The sequence below is a fragment of the Neophocaena asiaeorientalis genome, unplaced genomic scaffold (assembly GCF_003031525.2).
Source record: "Neophocaena asiaeorientalis asiaeorientalis breed wild unplaced genomic scaffold, Neophocaena_asiaeorientalis_V1.1 scaffold158, whole genome shotgun sequence".
In the NCBI taxonomy this organism is placed as follows: domain Eukaryota; kingdom Metazoa; phylum Chordata; class Mammalia; order Artiodactyla; family Phocoenidae; genus Neophocaena; species Neophocaena asiaeorientalis.
Window position 1 is genome coordinate 1066244 of NW_020174917.1, and position 20497 is coordinate 1086740.

Below are 20497 nucleotides of genomic sequence, written 5' to 3' on the forward strand. Positions count from 1 at the left end.
CGTCTCTGAGTCTGTTTTCTCCTCTGTAAAATGAGGAAAATAATAACCATCTCATAGAGATTTAAAATAACTATTTCAGAATCTGTGCTGAAAGTTTATCACATTGCCTTACACATGTTAAGCCCTCAGTAAACAGTTGCCATAAAATTACTATTAATTGAGAAAAGCTTTCCTCTTATCCCCTCCAAATTCCCACCACGGCCAACACTCTGCTCACCCCTCTGTCCTCTCCTCAGCCCCCCTCCCATTTTGGGTCATGTGACAGGTCCTATCCCTGCACCATAGCCTTTGGGCTGAGAGGACAAGCCATTTCTCCCCCCCTAACCTACATTTCCTTTGGGGAAAACTGAAGGCAAGTTATTCCACATCCATCATAACCAAAACATCACTGGTCTAGTACACGCAGAGGAAAGAAAGAGAATACAATATCTGAATTTTTAAAAATTAAAATAATAGCAATGTTAATTGGAGGTGGTAGAATGATCTATGTAATCTGCTCCAAACATTCCTGAACAAGTAGGATTTCCTCCAAAAATCAAAAGAAGTAATAAAAGAAAAAAAAGGCCACAGCACAGAGCAAGAAAGAACACTGTGAATTTCACTTAAGCCAGTTTGGTCATGCATAGCTCTTAGGCGCTTTCCGGTAGTCAGCAGTAGCCCCTGAAAAAATTCAAAGTCGGGGAGGATTCCACAGCTGCTCCTGCACACACAGCTTTGTCAAGGAAAACCCCTCCAAGCCCAATTCTACCACACATTCAGACATTTATTAAGTAAGCAAGCCTCAACATACTTCATACAATCTGTTCTGTGAACTCAGTGTACCTTTGGGCAATCATGAGATGTGACTGAATTCTAGAAGCAAATTTCTATTCTTATCTTTGGTATCGGGCGAGAAGGAGTCCTGAACCAGTGGCTGAGCTCAGGGCCATTTGGGGCTCCATGCCCTGTGCCTAAAGGTCCAGGCTAAAAACATTGCTGGATTCTTAATCCGCATTCATGAAAGAGAAACAAAGTGTGGGAGGGATATCTTGTGAATATTTTAGCCATTTCACATGTTTTGCATACTTAACTTCACAGTAAGAGCCCATTAAACATAGTGAAGAACAAGCCACTAATTTAATCAGCAACAACCTGTTTTTGACATTCACTGTCAATTAACATTACCTAAAGTGTCGGTTGGCAAATGGATAGTTTTCTACACACTTTCCAGGTAGCCATTTATGGAGTGTGGCTCATGTGATAAAATGTTAGCCTATCATGTGTGGAGAATGAATTCTCGGTGAAAACAACTGCCTGTTCCTAAAATTAAACACTAAACTAGTTGATACATACATAATAATCTACTCTTTCTATACTGAAGTATTAGAACATTGCATTAAAAACATGGTAATAAAATGAAATCGAATGCATTTATGTTAAAATTAGAAATGAATAGCTCTTGAGTACCTGTATGAACTCTGCTAGGCACCAGGGGAGGATAAAAAGGATAAACAAGACACTTTGGTATCCCCCATTCATTACACCATCTTCAATAACCTTGATTCATTAATCCAGAGATAGATATCATTGAATTTCTTCATCAATTATTTCCAGCCTGTTGTTAAATAGTCTTTGTATCTGGATTTATTTTCTAAGATCTGACTTGTCATGTGGCCAGAATTCTCACTTTCCCAAGATAACAAGGGATCTTGGTATCAAAAACCTATTCGTAAATTTATTGTTTGTTAGCCAATATCACTAGATTACCTGTTCACTGTAAAAGAAAATCAACTGTCTTTCATCTCAGTCCGAGAAGCCTACAAGAACTAAGGCCTCTCCTAAAAAAAAAAAAAAAAAAAAAAAAAAATCTGTTACATTCTGCCCCAACCAAGGTCAATTTTCTAGCTGAAATGGGTTAAAAAATATCTCAGTAAAGTAGCGACTTACATTTTTCCTTCTATGTGAGAATGTAACAGTTTGTGTGCATCTAGTTTTTTTCCTTTGTGAACATTTTAAAACTTTAAAGGAATAGTTAATAGAATGTAGCCTCTTCATTTCATACAACATTAACCCATGGGTTAGGAGATCAGATTCTCAGTCAGCTACAACTGTATCTATATTGACCACCTATTGTGAGGTAGACATTTTGCCAAGTACCTTATAGATATGTCATTTAATCCCCACACCCTCTGAGGAGACTTTTAGTATATCTCTATATTATAGATAAAATATGAGCTAGAAGAAGTCATTTGCCAAAGCTAAATAAACAGCTAGAGGACGATGGAAGTGGATTTGAGCTCATCTCTCTGACTCATAACCAGCCCCCCAACTACCTTATGCTACACTGTAACCAGTCCTTTCCCCACACACAGTCCTCTTAACCACACACACCTACTGTTTACAACTTAAGGCAACCTTAAAGCAGGAGCCCATTCTTTATCTTCAGCTCCTGGTTTATGGTTTATGATTTGGTAAATTATAAGTGAATACGGTGACATTCCCTGAAAACATTACTTTTTTCCATTTTACAAAATGGTTCCATTTTGTTGATTTTTTTCCATGATCACTTCAATAATCTACCAAATGAAAATTCCAATTTCTTTGTGTCATCAAATAAATAATAAATTAACCTTTCAAAAATCCAAGAAGTAACTGTGCTTGCAGAGGTGGCATCTCTGTGACTTCATTCCGCAGGGGTCTTGGAGAGGATGTGGACACCCCCTGTAGAGATGCCAAAACCTGACCTCTGGTATTTGCCCTTAATGGCTTCAATGGAGGAGGCAACTCCAATGAGAGACAAAGGGCATATTTGTAGAGAAACAGGGAAAGTTTTCAACATTTTTTTTTCTGAGAACTTTAATAAGTATGATGTTATGACCTCTTGGAAAAAAAGGCAGAATACACATCTTGCAACTCAGGGCTAGGACCAGGCAAAAACATAATCCAGACAAGGTGCATCCCCAGACTCTCAAGCCCTTCTTCCTATCTGGATTTCCATTCTCACCAGTTCTCCTTCTTCTTTTCTTTTTATGTTACATATATTTATTTTTAACATCTTTATTAGAGTATAATTGCTTTACAGTGTGTGTTAGTTTCTGCTGTATAACAAGTGAATAAGCTATACATATACATATATCCCCATATCTCCTCCCTCTTGCATCTCCCTCCCACCCTCCCTGTCCCACCGCTCTAGGTGGTCACAAAGCACCGAGCGGATATCCCTGTGCTGTGCAGCTGCTTCCCACTAGCTATGGATTTTACATTTGGTAGTGTATATATCTCAATGCTACTCTCTCACTTCATCCCAGCTTACCATTCCCTGTCCCCATGTCCTCAAGTCCATTCCCTATGTCTGCGTCTTTATTCCTGTCCTACCCCTAGGTTCATCAGAACCTTTTTTTTTTTTAGATTCAACATATATGTGTTAGCATATGGTATTTGTTTTTCTCTTTCTGACTTACTTCATTTTGCACGACAGACTCTAGGTCCATCCACTTCACTACAGATAACTCAAGTTCATTTCTTTTTATGGCTGAGTAATATTCCATTGTATATATGTGCCACATCTTCTTTATCCATTCAGCTGTCAGTGGACACCTACGCTGCTTCCGTGTCCTGGCTATTGTAAATAGTGCTGCAATGAACATGGTGGTACATGACTCTTTTTGAATCATGGTTTTCTCAGGGTATATGCCCAGTAGTGGGATTGCTGGGTCATATGGTAGTTCTATTTTTAGATTTTAAGGAACCTCCATACTGTCCTCAATAGCGGTTGTATCAATTTACATGCCCACCAACAGTGCAAGAGGGTTCCCTTTTCTCCACACCCTCTCCAGCATTTATTGTTTGTAGATTTTTTGATGATGGCCATCTGTATACCTTCTCTGGAGAAATGTCTCTTTAGGTCTCCTGCCCATTTTTGGATTAGGTTGTTTGCTTTTTCGATATTGAGCTGCATGAGCTGCTTGTATATTTTGGAGATTAATCCTTTCTCACTTGCTTCATTTGTAAATATTTTCTCCCATTCCAAGGGTTATCTTTTCATCTGGTTTATGGTTTTCTTTGCTGTGCAAAAGCTTTCAAGTTTCATTAGGTCCCATTTGATTATTTTTGCTTTTATTTCCATTTCTCTAGGAGGTGGGTCAAAAAGGATCTTGCTGTGATTTATGTCAAAGAGTGTTCTTCCTATGTTTTCCTCTAAGAGTTTTATAGTGTCTGGCCTTACATTTAGGTCTTTAAACCATTTTGAGTTTATTTTTGTGTATGGTGTTAGGAAGTCTTCTAATTTCATTCTTTTTCATGTAGTTGTCCAGTTTTCCCAGCAACACTTTTTGAAGAGGCTGTCCTTTCTCCATTGTATATTCTTGCCTACTTTATCAAAGATAAGGTGACCGTATTTGCATGGGTTTATCTCTGGGCTTACTATCCTGTTCCATGGATCTATATTTCTGTTTTTGTGCCAGTACGATACTGTCTTGATGACTGTAGCTTTGTAGTATAGTCTGAAGTCCGGACACCTAATTCCTCCAGCTCCGTTTTTCTATCTCAAGATTGCTTTGGCTATTTGGGGTCTTTTGTGTTTCCAAACAAATTGTGAAATGTTTTGTTCTAGTTCTGTGAAAAATGCCATTGGTAGTTTGATAGGGATTGCATTGAATCTGTAGATTGCTTTGGGTAGTAGAGTCATTTTCACAATGTTGATTCTTCCAATCCAAGAACATGGTATATCTCTCCATCTGTTAGTATCATCTTTAATTTCTTTCATCAGTGTCTTATAGTTTTCTGCATACAGGTCTTTTCTCCCCTTAGGTAGGTTTATTCCTAGGTATTTTATTTTTTTGTTGTTGCAATGGTAAATGGGAGTGTTTCCTTAATTTCTCTTTCAGATTTTTCATCATTAGTGTATAGGAATGCCAGAGATTTCTGTGCATTCATTTTGTATCCTGCTACTTTACCAAATTCACTGATTAGCTCTAGTAGTTTTCTAGTAGCATCTTTAGGATTCTCTATGTATAGTATCATGTCACCTGCTAACAGTGACAGGTTTACTTCTTCTTTTCCGATTTGAATTACTTTTATTTCTTTTTCTTCTCTGACTGCTGTGGCTAAAACTTCCAAAACTATGTTGAATAATAGTGGTGAGAGTGGGCATCCTTGTCTTGTTCCTGATTTTAGAGGAAATGATTTCAGTTTGTCACCATTGAGAATGATGTTGGCTGTGGGTCTGTCATATATGGCCTTTATTATGTTGAGGTAAGTTCCCTCTATGCCTACTTTCTGGAGGGTTTTTATCATAAATGGCTGTTGAATTTTGTCGAAAGCTTTTTCTGCATCTATTGAGATTGTCATAAGGTTTTTATCCTTCAGTTTGTTAATATGGTGTATCACACTGATTGAGTTGTGTATACTGAAGAATCCTTGCATTTCTAGGTAAACCCCACTAGATCATCGTGTATGATCCTTTTAATGTGCTGTTGGATTCTGTTTGCTAGTATTTTGTTTAGGATTTTTGCATCTATGTTCATCAGTGATACTGGCCTGTAGTTTCTTTTTTTTGTGACATCTTTGTCTGGTTTTGGTATCAGGGTGATGGTGGCCTTGTAAAATGAGTTTGGGAGTGTTCCTCCCTCTGCTATATTTTGGATGAGTTTGAGAAGGATAGGTGTTAGCTCTTCTCTAAATGTTTGATAGAATTCACCTGTGAAGCCATCTGGTCCTGGGCTTTTGTTTATTGGAAGATTTTAAATCACAGTTTCAATTTCAGTACTTGTGATTTATCTGTTTATATTTTCTATTTTTTCCTGGTTCAGTCTCAGAAGGTTGTACTTTTCTAAGAATGTGTCCATTTCTTCCAAGTTGTCCATTTTATGGGCATATTGTAGTAATCCCTCAGGATACTTTGTATTTCTGCAGGGTCAGTTGTTACTTCTCCTTTTTCATTTCTAATTCTGTTGATTTGAGTCTTCCCCCTTTTTTTCTTGATGAGTCTGGCTAGTGGTTTATCTTCTCAAAGAACCAGCATTTAATTTTATTGACCTTTGCTATTGTTTCTTTCATTTGTTTTTCATTTATTTCTGGTCTGATCTTTATGATTTCTTTCTGCTAACTTTGGGATTTCTTTGTTCATTTTCTCTAATTGCTTTTGGTGTAAGGTTAGGTTTCTTATTTGAGATTTTTCTTCTTTCTTGAGGTAGGATTGTATTGCTATAAACTTCCCTCTTAGAACTGCTTTTGCTGCATCCCATAGGTTTTGGGTTGTTGTGCTTTCATTGTCATTTGTTTCTAGGTATTTTCTGATTTCCTCTTTGATTTCTTCAGTGATTTCTTGGTTATTTAGTAGCGTACTATTTAGCCTCCATGTGTTTGTATTTTTTACAGTTTTTTTTTCCTGTAATTGATATCTAGTCTCATAGCATTGTGGTCAGAAAAGATACTTGATATGATTTCAATTTTCTTAAATTTACCAAGGCTTGATTTGTGATGCAAGATATGATCTATCCTGGAGAATGATCCAGGAGCACTTGAGTAGAAAGTGTGTTCTGTTGTTTTTGGATGTAATGTCCTATAGATATCAATTAAGTCCATCTTGTTTAATGTGTCACTTAAAGCTTGTGTTTCCCTATTTATTTTCTGTGTGGATGATCTGTCCATTAGTGAAAGTGGGGTGTTAGAGTCCCCTACTATGATTGTGTTACTGTCGATTTCCCCTTTTATGGCTGTTAGCATTTGCCTTATGTATTGAGGTGCTCCTCTGTTGGGTGCATAAATATTTACAATTGTTATATCTTCTTCTTTGATTATCCCGTGATCATTATGTAGTGTCCTTCTTTGTCTCTTGTAATAGTCTTTATTTTAAAGTCTATTTTGTCTGATATGAAAATTGCTACTCCAGCTTTCTTTTGATTTCCATTTGCATGGAATATCTTCTTCCATCCCCTCACTTTCAGTCTGTATGTGTCCCTAGGTCTGAAGTGGGTCTCTTGTACACAGCATATATACAGGTCTTGTTTTTGTATCCATTCAACCAATCTATGTCCTTTGGTTGGAGTATTTAATCCATTTACATTAAGGTAATAATCGGAATGCATGTTCCTATTACCATTTTCTTAATTGTTTGGGGTTTGTTATTGTAGGTCTTTTTCTCCTCTTGTGTTTCCTGCCCAGAGAAGTTCCTTTAGCATTTGTTGTAAAGGTGTTTTGGTGGTGCTGAATTCTCTTAGCTTTTGCTTGTCTGTAAAGGTTTTAATTTCTCCGTCGAAACTGAATGCGATCCTTGCTGGGTAGGGTAATCTTGGTTGTAGTTTATTGTCTTTCATCACTTGAAATATGTCCTGCCACTCCCTTCCGGCTTGCAGAGTTTCTGCCGAAAGGTCAGCTGTTAACCTTATGGGGATTCCCTTGTATGTTATTTGTTTCTTTTCCCTTGCTGCTGTTAATATTTTTTCTTTGTATTTAATTTGTGATAGTTTGATCAATATGTGTCTTGGTGTGTTTCTCCTTGGGTTTATCCTGTATGGGACTGTCTGCACTTCCTGGCCTTGACTGACTATTTCCTTTCCCATGTTAAGGAAGTTTTCAACTATAATCTCTTCAAATATTTTCTCAGTCCCTTTCTTTTTCTCTTCTTCTTCTGGGCCCCTATAATTCGAATGTTGGTGTGTTTAATGTTGTTCCTGAGGTCTCTGAGACTGTCCTTAATTCTTTTCATTCTTTTTTCTTTATTCTGCTCTGTGGTAGTTATTTCAACTACTTTATCTTCCAAGTCACTTATCCGTTCTTCTGCCTCAGTTATTCTGCTATTGATTCCTTCTAGAGAATTTTTAATTTCATTTATTGTGTTGTTCATCATTGTTAGGTCTTCTAGCTGTTTGTTAAATGTTTCTTGTATTTTCTCCATTCTACTTCCAAGATTTTGGATCCTCTTTACTATCACTACTCTGAATTCTTTTTCAGGTAGACTGCCTACTTCCTCTTCATTTGTTTGGTCTGGTGGGTTTTTACCTTGCTCTTTTATCTGCTGCATATTCCTCTGTCTTCCCATTTTGCTCAACTTTCTGTGTTTGGTGTCTCCTTTTGGCAGGTTGAGGTTTGTAGTTCCCATTGTTTTTGGTGTCTGCTCCCAGTGGGTAAGGTTGGTTCAGTGGCTTGTGGAGGCTTCCTGGTGGAGGGGACTGGTGCCTGTATTCTGGTGGGTGGGGCTGGATCTTGTCTTTCTGGTGGGCAGGGCTGCGTCTGGTGGTGTGTTTTAGGGTGTCTGTGAACTTAGTATGATTTTAGGCAGCCTCTCTGTTAATGGGTGGGGTTGTGTTCCTCTCTTGCTAGTTGTTTGGCATGTGGCAGCCTGCACTGGAGCTTGCTGGTCGTTGAGTGGAGCTGGGTCTTAGCATTGAGATGGAGATCTCTGGGAGAGCTCTCACCGATTGATATTACGTGGGGCCAGGAGGTCTCTGGTGGACCAATGTCCTGAACTCAGCTCTCCCACCTCAGAGGCTCAGGCCTGACACCCAGCCAGAGCACCAAGACCCTGTCAGCCACACGGCTCAGATGCTTGGTTTATTCCCGAGGATATTAAAGCACAGGAACCAACAGCCAGATGAAGAGATTCATAGGGTGAGGTCAAGAACAAAGAAACTTCAGTCCTCTTGGAATTTGGCACACAGCACGGTGGAGGCATTCTGCTTCACCAACCTAGAGGCTCTCTGAAACCCCTCCTTTTGGATTTTAATGGTGGCTTCACTTACACAGGCATGGTAGATTAAATTCTTAGGCACTGGTGATTAATTCAACCTTCAGAACCTTTCTCCTCCTCCTGGGTAATCAGGAGTTCTCCCTCTTCTAAAGCTCAAGTAGTCCCTCCCTATTAAAGCTTATTCTTAAAAAAATATATCAAATAGGCAATTAAAAAATTGTAGGGTCTAGTGTTACTAAAAAATATAGAGACATAGACAGTTTCACAGAAGTTTGGTAAAATTTTACATCGGTACCTCCTCTGTAGTCAGCAACTTGTGAAACTTATCAACTGCCATTAAAATGTGTGTACCCTTAAACTGAAATATTCCACTTCTAGAACTTTATCTTAAGAAGTGTTAGCTTATGCAAATAACTCATAATATTACTCAAAATTATAAGAGTATAGCAGAAGTTTAAGACATAAGCTAAATGAACAAGAATATGAAATTGGTTAAAATAAATTACGACACAACCTTACATTTTGTTACTGCAGTCCAAACAGACTAATACTGCTGTTGAATACCAGAGCCAGCATTTAAATCCTGGCTTATTTTTTCTCTGTAATACTCTGCTGCCTCTCAGTGTGGACTGTTCATGATATGCCTTTATAACTCCAGTATTTATAACTCCAGTGACTGGAATATAGCAAAGCGAAATTTCACAGATGGATGTTGGCTGTTGAATGAATGAATGAATAATTAAATGATTACAGGTAAAAAGATAAGCATTTACAGCTGAACTTTCACAATCTAGACACACACCAGGTTACAGATTTTTCGTTTGGGGCAAACCATTTCTGATTGCCATGCAGCAAATATGTACCACTCTCCTGGTTGCAGAGAACTTTCCAGTGTGTTCTGGACACTGTGAAGACTACCACTGGCATTTGTTGAGCTATTTTGCTTAAGGAGATAAGTTTCTCCTTGGGGATCAGTCAGGAATTCTGGGAAGCTACATTAACCTTTTGAGATTACTATTTTTTTTTATTTTTTTTCCTGCGTATTTCTTTTCTTTCTTCCAGGTTTATTGAGATATGATTGGCATACAGCACTGTACAAGTTTCAGGTGTACAGCATAACGATCTGACTTACATACATCATGAAATGATTACGACAGTAAGTTTAGTGAGCATTTATAATTTCATATAAATACAAAGAAATATTTCTCATATAAATATTAAAGAAATAGAAAAAAAATTTCTTCCTTGTGATGAGAACTCTTAGGATTTAGATTTACTCTCTACAGCTTTCATATATAACATACAGCAGTTTAATTATATTTACCATGTTGTACATCATGTCCCTAGTACTTATTTATCCTATAGTAACTGGAAGCTTGTACCTTTGATCACCTTCATCAAATTTCCCCCTCTCCCACCCCCACCTCTGGTAACCACAAATCTCATCTCTTTTTCTATAAGTTTGTTTGCATATTTGTTTATTTTTGAAGTATAATTAATCTACAACACTATGCTACTTCCTGTTTCATAACATAGTGATTTGATATTCTATACATTTCAAAATCATCACCACAATGAGTCTAGTTACAATGTCACCATACAAAGATATTACATAGTTACTGACTATATTCTCCACACTGTACATATCATACCCGTGACTCATTTATTTTGCAACTGACTACTGCTTTTATTAAATAAATCATGCCTTGAGAGTGTAAATGCATGAGGGATAGGTTTTACAGAGAATTGGGCTCAATTAAGCAATTAAATTTATTTTTTTTTCTTTAAGTGACATGTAATTTTATTTCCTAATAGTAACCACAGTTATCACAGGTTGTGCCTGGAGTTGGGTAGTTGGTTTAATTGTTTGTGTCCCACTAGACTGTAAACTTCCAAGGATTAGAGCAATGACTATTAAAAGGTTTACATAAAGAATCTCATTCAAAGCAGAACTTGAATCTTATTGAGGACACTTTCAGAAAGTAAATACTCATATATACTAAATTCAGGTATTTTATGTGAGAGTAATGAGAAATACAAATTTCTTTCTATCGTTTTACAATTTTTTATCTGTATATAAAAATACAAATTGGGAATATTTTTAAATTTCTTATCATTTTTTGCATTAGTATTTACAAACTATTGGCCTGTCACTTATTATACAAACAGGTCAGGAGAAGCAGTGCTTCCTAACATCCATAATTGGAGAGGTGAGCAGTAGCGATGGATCACTGAAGTCCTTTCCAACCTTGACATCAGTGATTCTACTTCTGTAGGTGTAGTAGTCACAGTGAGAAGAGAGGGCTCTCTCCCTCACCCTTCTCAGTCTGATGCAATTCTACCCCATCTTCAGTCTCAGATGAAATATTTCCTTTTTCCCTGGCACTACCCCACATCTTCTGTGCCACGTCCCTCAACTCTATTCCCACAGGGAAGTGTCAGAATCGTCTCCCCTTTGTACAAGCATCCAAAGTGCTCTGTTGATATCACTAATACAGAATGAATTGCAGTGCGTTTTGGGAAGTGGCATGCTAGTTTATTTCTCCTTGCCTCGCCCTTTCGCTGGCTCCCTCGATGCTGGGAAGTTACCGGGAGGCTACTCATCAGTGACCCTGAGGCAGCAAATGAATGGGTCTCAGTCTGCTTTCTTAAATTTCAAAGCACAGAGTAGAATTTATTTCATGCTTTAAAAATAAAAACGGATACAGCTTGTTCTTAAAGAATACAAATTTGAATTTTAGCCCATTCTGATTATAAAATGCATAACTTTCTCTTCTTTCTTTAGAGCGATCATTCATACTGTGGTTTACTCTAATCACATCAAATCTTGTTTCATTTTAATAGTGCCTTTGACTCCGACACAGCATTCCAGTATGTAAACATTACGGAAACCAAATTTCATAATCTCCCTAATGCCATTTGTTCATTGGCCATAATATTTAAAATAACACCCTCAAAGAACAACCCAGAATAAGAATTTCAGAGGGTCCCAGGAGCTTTCCTGTCAGCTCATAACCTACAAGCTGAGCGTCAGCAATCTTCAATTCACGCCTGGAGACCAGCGTTGTCAAGGAAGCGTTGGATGGCTGTGATGGTGGCAAGAAAGGAATCCAGATCTCACACATCCCTTGTTCTCTTCATTAAAACTTCACTTCCTTTCATGACTATTCATATAATTCTATCTTGCAAGAGAGTAATATTTATGCCTCCCTCCTAAAATACCTATGGCTTACATATCTCAATTTTGTTCCTAGCTCCAGAGATGTGCCAATGTGTGTGTGTACTGAAATCCTGATCTATTAGCCAATATTTTTTAAAAGATATAAATGTGAAAAAAGATGAAAAAATAAAGTAGATATGAATCTCATAAGAGAGCCATTAAGGGACATAGTTAAAAGATTAAAGGTAAATATATATTACGAGACATGGTAATAAGGTGGTCAGGCAATCCTGAAATTAAGTTGAAATGTAATATACGGAGGTGAAAGGAAATTAAATATGAAACCCTGAGATACTTATTAAGCCGTCAGTGGGAATCTGGACCATGATGTCACAACTAGGAAAGGAAAGACGCCTCGTGCAAAGTTGGACGAGATCCAGTTTGCACTGTAGATTTATGCAGTTAATTTTGTCCCCTGACTGCATTCAGATGAGCATTTCTCCTCGACATACACCAAGAAAATTGCTGCATTATAGCTGTGTTAATGGTAATCAGCTTGCTAATGAGCACCAGAAGGTCGTTACAGCAAAGAGAGGTTCAAAGATGTATAACCTAGAGGAAACAAGAGTGTAAGTCTTCAGGGAATGCAAGTGTCTTGTTTGTAGGTCATAGATTATTTGTTTTGGTCATTGCATCGCACAGGGAGTTTAATTTAAGCAGGAAAAAATAATGAAGCCTTTTGATTGTGAGATCAGCCCAGCTTAATTAAGAAAAGTAAGACTAGACAGCTTTGAATTTGTGGTAAAAATAGAATTCTTCAGTAGACCGAAGATAGTCCTAAATAGTGCTGTCCCGTGTGGAATGATAGCTGCGGTTAGGCAAAATGTGAGATTTTATTTGTATTTATTCATATACCAGATGTTGCTTCATGGATCTCTGGCAAGGACAGGGTCAAAATATCAGGGGTGAAAAAGTTAACGTTCAGAAATTAAGTCACAGTCTTGTGCAAACAATTTCAGAGTCTAAGCCTCCTTAGAGAATTAAGAGATATTTCAGGGTTTACTTCAGATGCACATTTTGGCTTCAAAAGGTTAAGTATTTATTGATACAAACAAAGGAGAGTACTCATCAAGACCACTACTGCTACAGCTTATTAGGACACTCAGGGACACGAAGGTGTGGGTGTGCGAATTCCAGGTCTAGCTGGGTGGGGCCTCCCAGGAACCTCCTCCCCACCGAGGAGTTAGGGAGCCACACTAGCTCATCAACTCATATCGTATCAATAGAAACAAAATCATAATATCACTTGCTTAAATCATTATATAGAGGTTCTGTGCTTTTGTTTAATGAGTACTTTTAAATAGACTGTTTTGCTAGTATGCTCTTTGGGCAGGTTTTATAACCAAAGAATGATGCCTTGGAAATGAACAATGGTAATAATTTGCATTTCCCCTGTCTGCTAGCACATGGAATTTGTCACCATATTCAAATGAATGTTTTTCTCATACCAAAATGGACAAATAAAATGGCTTCTGATGATAGATAGATGGATAGATAGATGGATAGAAAGACACATAAATATATATGACTGATTATAGTATAATATAACAAATATAACATCATACTATACTACACTATACTATGGGCATTTTACAGTTTCCAACCTAATACCTCGCTGAATGAGAAGTTCATATTTTTTACATTAACCAATTTCCTCAAATAAACACTTTCCTTTGTGAAGGAAAATTACTTTGTTCCAAATTCTCAAGGTTAAACACCAGAGGGCCCAGTCCTAAAACTTCCTCACTGCAAAGAAGAGCACACTTTGGATTAAACCAGTGTTTTAATTGTGGGTCCATGCTGTCATCTTTTTTCAGAACATCTGTGACATATATCCTCTCACAAATGTATTATCCCATCTATACAGAATAATTTGGATGGAGAATAGGTTTACATGCCAATTTGGAAAAAAAAGAAAAAGAAAAGATGAAAGACAGCTGAGGAGGGATGAAGGGAGGGAGAAAGGAGGAAGGAAGGAAGGAGGGCAGTGTGGAAGTATAGGATGAATAGGTAAGATAATTTAACAGTATGGTATCAGGAAAATATATTTAAAAAACAAAATCTTCTTGCAACACAGAAAACCTCTCCAGGAAAAGAGTAGAGAAAGAAAACATTCTTATTACTGAATAAGCATTGAACCAGAAAGCGAAGCAAATCACTGGTAATCCACAAAGAGGTGCAAAGACAAAAAAAAAAATCTCCCCCCTTCCCTTCTATAGCCAAGCAGACACAACCCAGTACACACATGTCCTCAAGTCAGAGGACCTGACAGCACCATCTGTCACCAGTAGGTCATCCTAATTTCACCTGCTAGTTGGGGTGACCATCCACGTTGGCTACTTGGCTTTTTCCAGAGGAAAAACGCACTACTCATCTCTTCATGAAAGGAAGTAGCTTTGCGATTTGGAGCAAGGCACCCACCAAAGTTAGGTTCCTGCCTGCCCCCAGAGACTGGGAGATGGGCACTGTCTCCCTTGATGTTTACATTTTAAAGAGATGCCTCCTGGTCCTTGAGAAAGACATTCCCAGGCCAGAAAGCTGACAAAGGGCCTATACCTTTCAAAGAGAAGAGAAAGTATGTGCAATTACAAGTTTTCTAAAGTAAGTGCTCTGAGAAAAAGGAGGAGAGGGAAACCTCTTCCCTTATTTTCAACAGGAGGAATTAACCCTCTTATTTTGAATTTGTATTTGTCCTTACAGTGAGCCCCACTGATTTTAACCCGAAAAAACACCCCTGGATTGTCTCTGAGGTTTGGGTTACTTGCCCTGACGGAAGGGTGGAAGGGCCGGCAGGAGTCTGAGCTGAAGCTTCCTTGGTTCTGAGAGCTCTGGGGTCTCCCAGGTCTAAACGCTACTGTGCTCTGGGAGTTTGGTTCCAGGAGGTCCCCACGTATCCAGCTCAGTGCTTCTCCCACCTTCGTGCGCACGCAGACTTGGCCTCGGGCTTCCCGGGGTGGGCCAGGGTTCTGTGTTTCTAACCTGCTCCCAGGCAGTGCTGCAGCTGCTGGCCCAAGGCCCGCCCCCTGAATAACAAGCAACTGTGTTCACTTATCCTCATAGGTGCAAAAACCCACCACGTACCAAACACACGTTCTGGGGTAAATTGTTTCGCCTCATTAATTTCAGGGAGGAAAGACCCATAAATGAACTAAGAAAGGTAAGAAATCGTTTCCTAGAACAGCAGAGACTTAGAGCCTTAAAGTGGCCTTAAATACAAATCCATCCTGTCCCCGAATACGTTTCAGTTTCCATTTTTACGGTAGCACATTCCTCTGTCAGACAGCTTAAAGTTTTACATATGGAGATGCAATCTACTTCTTTATACTTCTGACCCATTGGGTCTACTTCTGTCATCTGGAACTACAGAAAATAAAATAAGAGAGAAAAAGCTAACATCTCCCAAACACTTTACAGCCTATAAAGCAAATTTATGTTGATTACCTGATTTTATCAACATAACCCTTTATATATTAGTAGCCAGTAGTTTTTTCACCGCTGTCTTATCTTCCGTAGGTGAAACTCCCCAGGGTTTCCAGATTCTTCACCACCTTGATTTCCTTCATTTATACTCACTGTAGTTGTTAGTGCCTCCTTTTAATTGGGTACAAATTAATGGCAATTAAAGAATTAGACCTATCTCAAAAAATACTTCCTAGTAAGCACTTCCTTAGCACAAACACTACTTTTTGTTAAGTTAAAATGCTGCGTTGTCTTCTTTTCTTGCAAATAGGAATAATCAAAATATTCTTAATAAGAAAGTATGATATAGGTTTGTTAAACATTTTTCTCCTCTTCTGCTAAGCAGATTTGTTGTAAACTTTTGCTTTTATCTCACATGTCATATACTACATTAGAGGAACCAAGACCTCAGAGAAGAAGAAAGCCTGTTATGAAGCCCCTGACTGCCCCAGGGCTCTCTCCATGCTGCACACAGTACGGGAGGGTTGCAGTGTCAACTCACACTTCATCTTGGTCAGTTCAGACTCTCAGATATGCTGCCGCTTCCCTTGCTTATCTCCCCAAAACCACCTCCACCGATGAAGAGGAAGGGGTATGTGGCCTCCCAGCAGTGGAGGAGGGCAGAGCCTGGCGCTGGCAGACACGGAGTCCTCGGTGTGCCCTGGCTGGCACTGCACACCCTGCTGGGTCCAGACTCCTGCTGCCGGCCGGGCGTCCTACAGATGGCGAACTTGTGCTTTATTCTTCCGGCCCCTGGGAAACTCTGGGTCTCCACCATGTCCGCTATCCAGTCCCCTGGCTTGTGAAGAATTGCCTGCAGTGCTGTTCCCAAGACTGGCCGACTGTGCGTCAACTCAGCTTCTATAGTGCTGAGCTGAGAAAAACCTCAGGAGCACCAGGGAGACCTTGCTCTGTCTGACCACACTGCTCCCCTCTCCTCACGAGGCCCTGCGCAGAGCAGGCTCCTCTCAGAATTCCAAATGGCGGGGTGGAGCGCGGGCCTCCCCCTCTCACTGCCTCCCACAGCCTGTGCCCCGACGCCTCCACACCGCACGCTACTGCCGCTTCCCCAACCAGCGCCAAGAAGGGAAAGCAGGATGACATCTCCCGTCTCACCTGCCTTCTCTCTCTCCTTCACCATCTCCTGGGATCAGAAAAGACTGTCTTCCCCTACATCCTTGTCCGGTCTACACTTCCTTTACCTGAAACTATGACCAGACCCGCTAAACCTTTCTATTGGCACACTAGAAGAACCGATGAAAAAATTCAGATAATTTGTTCCAATGATGTGGAACACAAGAATGTGGAACATTCTTGCTGCACAATCCTATTCTTTCGATGCAAGAAGCTGAACGCTACCTTTCTCTTTGCACCCTCAGCAGGCACTGTTAGTTGTCTCTTCAAAGACCTCCTTCCTTCTTCCTTGCACCAAGAACCCTGATTTTGTAGCATGCGTCTGCGCGTGTCAGGGGAGGCTGAACTCCTCCCTAATCTGTTTGCTGATATCAATTCCTAGGACTGTGGCAGCCATTTTGAGACCATGAGGATACCTAGACATAGGGGAGACCGGTGACACTGAGCAGGCGGAGCAGATAAATGGGAAAAGAATGATTCCTTGCTGTTGTCATTGAGCTGCTGAATTAACCAAACTTAAACATGCCCTAACTCAAAACTTCCTATATGAAATAATACATTTTCCTCATTCTTTAAACCATTTCCACTTGGATTTTTCTTATTTGGAGCAGAAAGTATCCAAATTGATGTGTTGTCTTTCTGTAACACTCTCCTCCAAGGCAGATGAATAACTTGGCCAACTTGGGCAAGATAGTAAAGGAAACTAATGATATTAATAGGATTAGCCCTAGGAATAGCAGGTATGAAAGTCCAGAGTTCTCTCTCTCACTTAAATTCTCACCACCATTGCCCTAGTTTACAAAGTCCCCATCATTTTTCATAACAAGTTGCACAGCTAGTCTGACTGCCATTCATCTCAACTGCCACCTCCAAACTGTCCTCTGAAGCTATTCTGGAGTCTCTTCCTAAAACACAAATCTCATGTGACTCTCTTACTTAACCGCCTTCCATGGCGCCTCATGGTCTCCATGATGAAATCCAACCTACTGTGCACGGTCTACAAAGCCCAGCACGACCTGGCCCCTGCCTACTTTTTCAGCTTCTGTTTCTGCTTATCACTGCCTGGCATTCTGTACCACAGTCCCTCAAAATTGCAGAAACTCTGAATGAACTGTGTCATTTCTTGCCTCTGTGCTTCTTTGAAGCTATTCCTGGTACTCCAGATCAGCTCCCTCAGATGCTAAGGACTGACAAACCTTCACTTGTCCTTCTTGACTCAGTGGAAACCTCACTGCATCCAGGAATACCTCCCTGAGAGTCCTGGGAATGGTAGGTGTGCTAGGTGTTGTGTGTTAACTGTGCCTTGTCTGTACTTGTCCTGTGGCAATTCTCAAGCAGAACTGCACTTCGCCTATGTCTGTCTCCCACATAGACTGAATTTACTGAGAAAGAAACCTTGTTGAGTTTGGTCTCTTCATCACTTAGCACAGCTCCTAAGATCCAGAGAGACAGCACAGCATAGCCCAAGTGCTGGCTGGGTTCAGATTTTGGTTCCATTGTATCCTGGTTATAAGACTTTGAGCAAGTAATTAACTTCTCTGTGCTTTAATTTCCTTACCTACTAAGTGGGAAAGATAATAATAGCTGTAAGTACTATTACTGAATAGTAATAATAGCAATAGCATCGCTGTGAGGACTGAGTTTATTCATGTACAAATATTTAGAAGTGTCCAAGTAAGAGTAAGTACCAAATAAATACCATGTTTTGTAATTAGTATTGGTATGCAATAAATATCTGTGAACTGTACTGAAGGACTGCAGCTGCTCTCTAGTCCATGCTCTTCTCTAGGGAACTAAATGGTTTTGGAAGTCACAGACTATAAGGGCAGTGATTTCTATTCCCGAACTTATTTATGCTACAGCCTATGATGCTCCAGTCATACAGAGAGGGTTTATCAAGTGCCCAGTGTTTGCAAGAACTGTGAAGGCTGTGTGCACTACTGCTTCTCACATAGATCCCACAGCAAACAAATGTATACATTTAATCTGAGCCCCTGACTCATCTCTCGCTTGGTGCTGAGGTCCCCACAGAGCCCAGAAGGACGAACAGGTGAGTTGACACAAGCACACTGGTGGAATCCTGGACTCGGCATCAGAAAACAGTACTAAGGCGCTTGCTTCAGCAGCATGTATACTAAAATTGGAACGACACAGAGAAGATCATTATGGCCCCGTACAAGGATGACACGCAAATTCGTGCAACGTTCCATATTTTCTGTAAATCAACTATAGTTAAAGAAATAAACAGGTAAATAAATAAGAAAACCATACTAAGAGCTGTGTGGTCTTGGGAAGTCACTTAACCTGACTAAACCTCAGCTTCCATATGGAAAATGGGGGTGATAAAGCCCCCTACCATATAGAGCATATATAGAAATAGATGAATTAAATGTGAAATGTTAAGCACTTAATGTACCAAAGCAAGAGATTTGCTAACTACCCCCATCAAAACCTTCTCTGGGCTCTGCAGAGTCAGTTTGTCTGAAACTTCCTGTAATATCCTCAAGGGACAACCCCCCAGCAGGAGACCTTGCCTAGGTCCTGACTTTAACGTATTGTGTGTGCCTGTGTGTGTGTGTGTGTGTGTGTGTGTGTGTGTGTGTGTGTGTGTGTGTGTGTGTGAATGCCTCACACGTCTATCTACTCTCCTTATTATACCTTACATCCTAAGAAATCCAATTACTTACTATATTCCTATCAGGAATAAAATAAAAGATTTTATTCTAATGACTACCAGACAGTAGAGTACAATTAGCTTCAGATGAGTATGAAAGCGCATAATGTTCTAGTTTACCAGAAAACAAGGAAACCTAGTATATCCGGCAGCAATTTTTCTTGCTTCTTATTCTTGCTTTGTGGTGAAGCTGAGAATGATGCCCTTAGGTTTTTCTCACTATATATGTAGATGGAGAGAAGAAGGGAGCTGCAATAGTACAGACTCAGAGAAGGTGCAATTAAAAAGGCTAAAATAATTTGTTGCTCTTTTTAACACAGTGTTTCCTTACTATCAAAGTCACCTCAAATCAACAATTCTAACATAATGTAATTCAACAAAAATATTATTTTAGGCATAAGAAAATTTCATAGGAGGAAATATATTGGATGAAGTATCGCTTGTGGTGTAATTTTAATTCTGAAAGATCTTGCTAAGAGGGCTTATTTAAATAGGTTCTCCCTGAGATGAATATTTAGGGGGAAAAAATTCCTACACGATGATTTATAGCAAAATTATATGAACAGAATGAAGGACAGAAGAATTTTATTAGAAAAGGGTCTCATTTCCACAAAATATAAATTATACCTTTTAGAAAATATATTGAATTTTATTAATATTCTGTAGACAGCCTGAAGTGTTAATCTCCACCCCTACCTATAAGACTTTCATTATGATGTACAAGGTGTATTTACCCTTTAACCAAATAATTTTTGAGCAACTCATTGGAGCCTCCAGTTTACATATCCTACAAAATATTTTCACTGCAGTTACAAAATCTTGTACTTCGTATTGTTGGCAACTTTCAATGATACATATGTGGGGATGTATACTTTATACACACATACGTGTGCTTTTCGTATTACCATGCAAGAAAGCATATTAATGATGAACTTGTATTTGATATCTGAAAAGAATGTTTCTCCAACACCCACTGTTTCTGTTATTTTTGTTTTAACCATTATTTTTAAGTAGAGATACAATTGGTTTGAGTTTTTCAGTGCTATGATTAAAATTCTGCTTTGCTTCATCTTTAAATTTATAGTTAGAGGAATTACTTAGGATAGACCACTGAGTACTGTATTTCTGCCTGGCATTTGCAAGTGACCTCATTTAGACCTTGGTAACTAATATTTTTGATGAAGAAGTTAACTTATTAGGATTCAGAGAACTTGGTTATAAATCCTTTTCCGGTCTCTATGAGTCTTGCAAATTGAGTCGTTCTGGGGATGGTGACTTTGTCGTTGCAAACAAGAGTAAACTGACCAAAAATGCAGTGTGAATTTCAGCAAGGACAAGACAG

The 20497-nt window shown here is 39.2% G+C and overlaps 1 non-coding gene across 1 annotated transcript; it reads left to right on the top strand.

Moving 5' to 3' along the window:
• The first annotated feature begins 18595 nt into the window (after positions 1–18595).
• Positions 18596–18697, top strand: LOC112410058 (U6 spliceosomal RNA). Its single transcript, XR_003005318.1, has one exon. It is a non-coding gene; the product is annotated as a U6 spliceosomal RNA (small nuclear RNA).
• The last annotated feature ends 1800 nt before the right edge of the window (positions 18698–20497 follow it).